Genomic DNA, 8,137 nt, shown 5'->3' on the forward strand with positions numbered 1-8,137 from the left:
ATTAAAAAAAGTATTTTTCCCTAAGTGAAACTAGAAATTTTCAGAGAAAAATAAAAATATTACTATAAAAAAATCTATGTGACACATAGACTACTTAAAAAAACTGAAGTTTTGGCCCTGGAGCAAAAGGTTTTTTTTTATATATTGTCTAACTGTTTCAAATACTTAGAGCTCATCTACTTTGCATGGCAACATCCATTGTCATAAAGATCTCTGAGAGAGAAAAATCTTTCTATGGGAAATTTAACTATACTGTGTCATGGAATGAATTGTGTCCTTGCCAAATTTACATGCTGAAGCTGTAAACCCCAATGTGACTATATTTGGAGATAGGGCTTTTGAAGTTAAATGAGGTTATATGGGTGAGGCTCTAATCCAATAGCACTGGTATCCTTATAAGAAAAGGAAAGGACAATACAGGTCTCTCCCAGGGCACACAGAGTAAAGGCTATTTTGAGGATAGAGTGAGAAAGCACTTGCCGGTAGGCCAGGAAGAGAGTTCTTACTTGGAATCAGATTTGCTCATATTTTGATTTTAGGCTTTTGGTGTCCAGAACTATTAGAAAATAAATTTCTGCTGTTTAAGTCAGTATTCCCCAATCTTTTTGGCACCAGGGACAGGTGCTGCTATGAGAATCTAATGCCTGATGATCTGAGGTAGAGCTGAGGTGGTGGTGCTAGCACTAGGGAATGGCTGCAAATACAGATGAAGCTTTGCTTGCCTGCCACTCACCTTCTGCTGTGTGTCACAGTTCCTAACAGGCCATGGTCCAGTACTGGTCCATGGCACTGAGGGTTGGAGACTCCCGGTTTAAGCCACCTAGACTGTGATATTTTGTTATGAAAGCCTGAGTAGACTAATATTGAAAGTAATTGATATCATAAGCGAAACATCTAAATGACTCATTCAGATAGTATATATTAGATCATTTTCTGTTTCACATTTACTATCTATTGGTAGAAAATATCCAATTCAGAGTAAAAAATTGTTATTAACTTGTATTTGGTAGCATCACGCAAATACCAACAGTGACAGCTAATCTATTGATTTTGGCACTGACAATGTACTTCTATAATTATTGATAAAATGTTTTAAAGATAGCACTAACTTTGTATGCATTAATTCTCTTGTTCTTTTTTCTCTTTCTAAAGATATTTTATACTTAAAATATGTAAATTATATTTACTGAATATTTTCTATATATTACCTATAGTCCATACATATTAGTATTTACACCACTGAAAAGGACAAATGTTACAAAATTGGATCTTTTCCTCTACCACACCAAGAATCAGTTATTAAACGTTACTAGCACATCACTACTTAATATGTATTTAAAACCAAGCCAGAATCTATGAGCAAGTACAAAAATAAAAGCATGTGACGTAGCTCTTAGCCTTGAAATTTTAATGTAAAAAAGGAGATAAAACTCATATACTCAACAAGACTATTATACAAATGTTATGTTTATTCATTCGTGAAGTCATTAATTTAATTTTTATGAAATTTTATTATGAAACATCATGATACAGATGGGTTTATGAAACTACGTACAGTTTAAAAATCAATTATATATAAAGAACTGTGGTGCTCTCACTTCGGCAACACATATACTAAAATTGGAACAATACAGAGAAGATTATCATGGCCCCTGTGCAAGGATGACAGGCAAATTCATGAAACATTCCATATTTTTCCAAAAAACTGTTAGAATTGATCAATGAATTCAATAAAGTAGCAGGATACAAAATTAATATTGAGAAGGCACTTTTATACACCAATTATGAAATTTCAGAAAGAGAAATTAAGAAAATAATCCGATTTACGATTGAATCAGAAACAATAAAATACTTGGGAATTGAATTAACCAATTAGGTAAAAGACATGTTCTCAAGAAATTATAAGTCACTGAAAAAAGAAATTGAAGAAGATACAAATAAATGGAAGCATATACCATGCTCACGGATAGGAAGAATCAACATCGTTAAAATGGCCATACTACATGAAACAATCTATAGATTCAATGCAATCTCTATCAAAATACCAATGGGATTTTTCAGAAAACTAGAACAAAAAAATCTTAAAATTTATGTAGAACCATAAAGACCCTGAATAGCCATAGCAATCTTGAGAAAGAAGAACAAAGTTGGAGGTGTCACACTACCTGATATTAAACTATATTACAAGCCTACAGTAATCAAAACAGCATAGTACTAGCATAAAACCAGATACATTGATCAATGGAACAGAATGGAGAGCCAAGAAATAAATCTTATATACTCACTTAATGTATGGCAAAGGAGGCAAGAATATGCAATGGAGTAGAAAGTCTCTTCATTAATTGGTGCTAGAAAAATTGGACAGATATGTGAAAAAAAAGAAAAAAAGAAAAGAAAAGAAACTGGACTACCTTCTTACACCATATAGAAGAAAAGACTCAAAATAGATTAAAGACTTAAATGTAAGACCTGAAACCATAAAATTTCCAGAAGAAAACATAGGCTGTAATCTTTCCAATGTTGCTACTAGTAATTTATTTTTGGACATATCTCATCAGGCAAGGGAAACAAAAGAAAAAATAAACAAATGAGACTACATCAACCTAAAAAGTTTTTTCACAGCAAAGTAAAACATCAACAAAACATGAAAGACAACTGACTGAATGGAAGAAAAATATTTGCTTATGATACATCTGATAAGAGGTTAATATCCAAAATTTATAAAGAACTCATATAACTCAACAATAACAATAAACAATTCAATTAAAAAATGGGCAGAAGACCTGAACAGATATTTCTCCAAAGAGAAAATACAGATGGCCAATAGATATATGCAAAGATGCTCAAGTTCACTAATCATCAAATAAATGCAAATTAAAACCACGAGATATTATCTCACACCTTTCCGAATGGCTATCATCAATAAATCAAGGAACAAGTGTTGGTGAGTATGTGGAGAAAAGAGAACCCTCATACACTGTTGGTGGGACTGCAAATTGGTATAGCCACTATGGAAAATAGTCTGGAGGTTTCTCAAAAAATTAAAAATGGATATACCTTTTGACCCAGCAATTACACTTCTGGGTATTTATCCAAAGAAAATCAAAACAATAATTCATAAAAATCTATGTACCTCTATGTTCATCGCAGCACAATTTAAAAGAGCTAAGATATGGAAGCAACCTAAATGTTCATCAACAGATGATTGAATATAGAAGTTATGGTTCATGTATACAATGGAATATTACTAACCATTAAAAAAAAAAAAGTGAAATCTTACCATTTGCAATGACACGGATGGACCTAGAGGTTATTATGTTGAATGAAATAAGTCAGACAGAGAAAGATAAATACCATATGATTTCACTTATATGCGGAATCTAAGGAACAAGAAGAACAAGCTAATCAAAAACAGACTCACAAATATAGAGGACAATCTGGTGACAGCCAAAGGGGAGAGGTTTGGGAAACTTGGAGAAAGGGGTGAAGGGTTAACGAAGTACAATTTAGTAGCTGATAGATAGTCACGGGGATGGGGAGCACAGCATAGAGAATGCTGTTATCATTAATATATTGGCTAGGTGGAAAACCATCAGAGAGAAGGAGTAATTAGGGGGATCGTTTTATAAACTACATAAAGGTCTAACCAATGTATGTAAACTTAAAATAATAATAAAATTAAATTTAAAAAATCTTAATATGCTCAAAGTGAAAAATATGCTCAAAGCATAGAAATCTGGCAATGAAACTTAGGGGTATGTGGTTATATTACTGTATTTCTACATGATGCAATAACTGAATTTTATGACAAACCTAAGTTGCCAGAAAAAATTGAACTAAGGCTTCCACATGCACTAAAGAAACAGAAACTTGAGAAATACATATTTAAAAGTATTTTAATAAAACTACCAAAGTAAATTAAAAAAAGAGAGAACTGTGTAATCACACCACAAAATATAAGAAAGAAAACATTTTTGTTGCCTCAGAAGTCTTCCAACTGCCTCTGATTTTCTCTTTTAAGTACTATAGTGAAAAGACCCTGAAGGACTTAAGGCTATATTTTGGAATTTTTAATACCAAGCTCTGGTCACATTCCACTTCTTCCTACCAAACCCTTATCCTAAATAATCACTTTTACAGTCTATTCTTTCATGATTTTTTTTTCCTTTTAATCAACATGTCTGGCCTTTCTTCCATGTTGTTGCATGTAACTGTGGTTCATTCATTTACAGTATCATTTAATAAGAATTTACCTGTTCATTGTTTTATTTTTTTTAAAAAATTGAAATACCATTTATATAACATAAAATTCACTCTTTTAAATTGTACAATTAAGTGTTTAGTATATTCACATAGTTGTGCAATCACTAACACTATCTAATCCCAGAACATTTTTATCACCTCCTAAAAATAACCCATATCCATTTGCAGTCACTACCCATTGCCTCCCTATCCTCACCCCACTCCAGACCCTCACAATCACTAACTTACTCTGTTTCTATGGATTTCCCTGATCTGGACATTTAATAAAAATGGAGTCATGCAATATGTGACTTTTCATGTCTGGATTCTTTCTACTCAGCAAAATTTCTCAAAGTTCACTGATGATGTAGTATGTATCAGTACTTTTTTTTTTCCTTTTTGTTGCCGAATAATATTTGATTGAATGGATATACCATTTTTACTTATTCAATAGTCTGATGGACATTTGGGTCATCTCTGTTTTTTGGCTATTATGAATAATGCTGCTATGAACTTTTGTGTATAAGTTTTTGGTGGAGCATATGTTTTTGTTTCTTGGGTCTCTAGCAGTGGAATTGCTGGGTCATATGATGAAGCTAAGTTTAATTCTGTAAAAAATTCTAAAGTTTTCTCATTTTTTTCTATTTTTACTTTTTACTTTTTTTTTTTTTGAAAATATTGTCTATTTCTGACTTTAGTTTTAAACTACCCCTTCCCCCCCGAACCAGTTTTATGGGAAAATGTCAAAGTTTTCCAAATCAGCTGTGTTATTTTTCATTCCCACCAAAAATGTGTGAGGGTTCCAATTTCTCCATATCTTCAACACTTGTTATTTTGTCTTTTATTATAACCATTTTAGAAGTGTGAAGTGGTATCTCCTTTTGGTGTTGAATTTGCATTTACCTAACAATTAGTGATGTTGAGCATCTTTTCACATGCTTAATGGCCATTTGTATATTTTGTTTGGAGAAATGTCTATTCAAATTCATTTGTCTTTTAATTAAGTTTTAAGAGTCTCTATGTATAATAGAATCCATTATCAAATATATGATTCAGAAATATGTTCTCACATTCTGTGGGCTTTTTTCCCCACTTTTTTTGATAGCATCTTTTGAAGCACAAAAATTTATAATTTTGATAAAGAGTACTTTATTTTTTTCGTTTTTCGCATTTGGTCTGTGGTATCATATCTAAGAAATCATTGCTTAGTCCTTGGTCATGAGGGGTTATATCTGTTTTCTTCTGAAGATATTATAGCTTCGACCATTATATTTAGGAATAAAATCCGCTTTGAGTTAATTTTTGTATGGGTGTGATGTAGGGTTTGGCATTCATTTTTTGGACTGTGACTATCCAGTTGTATCAGAACCATTTGTTGAAAAACTATTGTTTCCCCACTGAATTATCTGGGCATAGTTACTAAAAAGTAATTAACCATAAAGATAAGAGTTTATTCCTGAACTCTCAGTTCTGTTCATTGATCTATATGTCTAGTCTCATGTCAGTTCTACATTGTCTAGATTACTATAGCCTTGTGTAAGTTTTGAAATCCTCTTTGCTCTTTTTAAAGATTACTGTCTTTGGGACCCTTGCATCCACATATGAATTTTAGGATCCACTTGTCAATTTCTGCCAAAAAAGTGCAGTTGGGGTTTTCATATGAATTATGTTGAAACTGTAGACTAATATCACATTTTTAAACCCAAGAGCATAGAATGGTTTTCCATTTATTTAGTTTTTTAAAATTGCAACAATATTTTGCAGTTTTCAATGTACAAGTTTTGTACTTTTCTATTGAATTTAATCTTAAGTACTTTATTCTTTTTGATTCTATTGTAAATTAAATTGTTTTCTTAATTTAATTTTCAGATTCTTCATTGTTACTATATAGGAATACAGTTATTTTTTATAATGATTTTAAATTTTACAACGTTAATAAACTTGGTTGTTAGATCTATCTTTTATAGTCTCTAAGAATTTTATTTAAGATCATGTCATCTACAAATAGCTGTAGTTTTCCTTTTTCCTCTCCATCTGGATGGCTTCTAATTCTTTTTCTTGTTTAGTTGTCTCAGCTAGAATCTCCAGTATAGTGTTGAACAGATGTACTAGAGTGGACATTGATGTCTTGTTCCTAATCTTAAGAGAAAAGTGTTCACTGTTTTACCATTAAGTATCATGTCATTACTAGATCTTTTTGTGTTTTCCTTTTATCAGTTTGAAAAAGTTACATTGTAATTTTAGTTCGTTCAGTTTTCTTTTTTCTGATAAAAAGATATGGATTTTTTTCAGGTTTTTCTCTGTGTACTAAGATGATAAAGTGTTTTATTTTCCCATTTATTCTATTTATATGTTGTGTTAAAATGACTATTTTATTTTTGTTGAACTACCCTGTACTCCTGGAATAAATACAATTTGATGATGACTATACTACTTCTTAGGATTTTTTATGTCTATAATAATTAGAGATATTGCTCTATACTTTTATCCTTACAGTGTTTCGGAGCAGAGTAACACTGGCCTCATAACATAAATTGCGAAGAGTTACTTCCTTTTCTATTTTCTGGAAAAGTTCTTTAAGAAATGGTAGTAGTACTCCATTAAACATTTGGTAGAATTTACCAGTGTAGTCATCCAGGCCTGGGTTTCCTTTGTGGAATGTTTATATTTTAATTTACTAGTTCAATATTTTTCTTTCTTATAACTTTATTTAGATTCTTTATTGCTCCTTGAGTTACATTCTCTAGTTTGTGTCTTTGTAGGAAAATTTCCATTTCATATCATTTATTTTGTAATATACCATAGTTTATAGTTACTTCTTTTTATAGTTTTCTAAGATGGATATTTAGTTTATTGATTTGAGAATTATTTTTTAAATAATTTTTTCACCTATAAATTTTCCTCTAAGTACTACTTTATCTATATCTCATAAGTTTTATATATTGTGTTTCTCCTTTTTATTCATCTCAAAGTACTTTAAAATTTTCATTGTTTTCTCCTATCCCTTTTGGCCAGTTGATTATTTGGGATAATAATGTTTAATTTTAATACATTTCTGAATCCCAAAGTTTTGTTATTGATTTTTAATTTCATTTCACTGTGGTCAAAGAACATACTTTGTGTTATCTCAATCCTAATCAATTTACTGAGACTTGGTTTTTAGCTTAATATATTGTCAATCCTAGAAAATGCCCATGCAAACTTGAGAAGAATATACTTTCTAGGTGAAATGTTTTATAAATGTCAGTTAGGTTTAGTTGATGTCTAGTGTTTTACAAGTCTATTTTCATGTTGATTTTTTCTCATTATTGAGAATGGGGTATGGAAATCTCTGGCTGTTACATTGAACTGTTGACTCTTCCCAAGAATTCTATCAGTTTCTACTTCATAAAATATAGGGCTTTGTTGTTAAGTGAATATGTGTTTTAATTCTTGTGTCTTCTTGGCAGTTTGACTTTTTTATCATTATAAAACGTTCTACTTTGTCACCAGTAACAATGTTTGTTTTGAATTCTTTTATGTCTGATATTAGTTTAGCCACTCCAGCTCTCTTTGGTTAGTGTGTGCATTGTATAAGTATTTTTTTTTCATTATTTTACTTTTAAACTATTTCTATCTTGTACTTTCAACTTATTAGTATCATGGAATATAAATATTGTCTTGTAGACAATATATAGTTGGTTCAGACTTTTTCCATTTTCCAATCTCTGTCTTTTTATTGGTGTGTTAAATTCTTTGCATTTAATGTAAATACAAATAAGGTAAAATTTGCATATGCCATTTTGCTTTATGTTTTATGACTTTTTGAATTCCTTATTACTCAGTACTATCTTATTTAAAAACATATATTCCTATGTACCATTTTAATTCACTTGTCATTTTTTTATCATATGTT

The 8,137-nt window shown here is 30.7% G+C and overlaps 1 non-coding gene across 1 annotated transcript; it reads left to right on the top strand.

The window, feature by feature from the left end:
* Positions 1-1,588: 1,588 nt before the first annotated feature.
* On the top strand, positions 1,589-1,697 carry LOC120615309 (U6 spliceosomal RNA). The gene has a single exon (XR_005656224.1). It is a non-coding gene; the product is annotated as a U6 spliceosomal RNA (small nuclear RNA).
* The last annotated feature ends 6,440 nt before the right edge of the window (positions 1,698-8,137 follow it).

This window comes from Pteropus medius, unplaced genomic scaffold (assembly GCF_902729225.1).
Source record: "Pteropus medius unplaced genomic scaffold, Ma_sr-lr_union100, whole genome shotgun sequence".
Classification (NCBI taxonomy): domain Eukaryota; kingdom Metazoa; phylum Chordata; class Mammalia; order Chiroptera; family Pteropodidae; genus Pteropus; species Pteropus medius.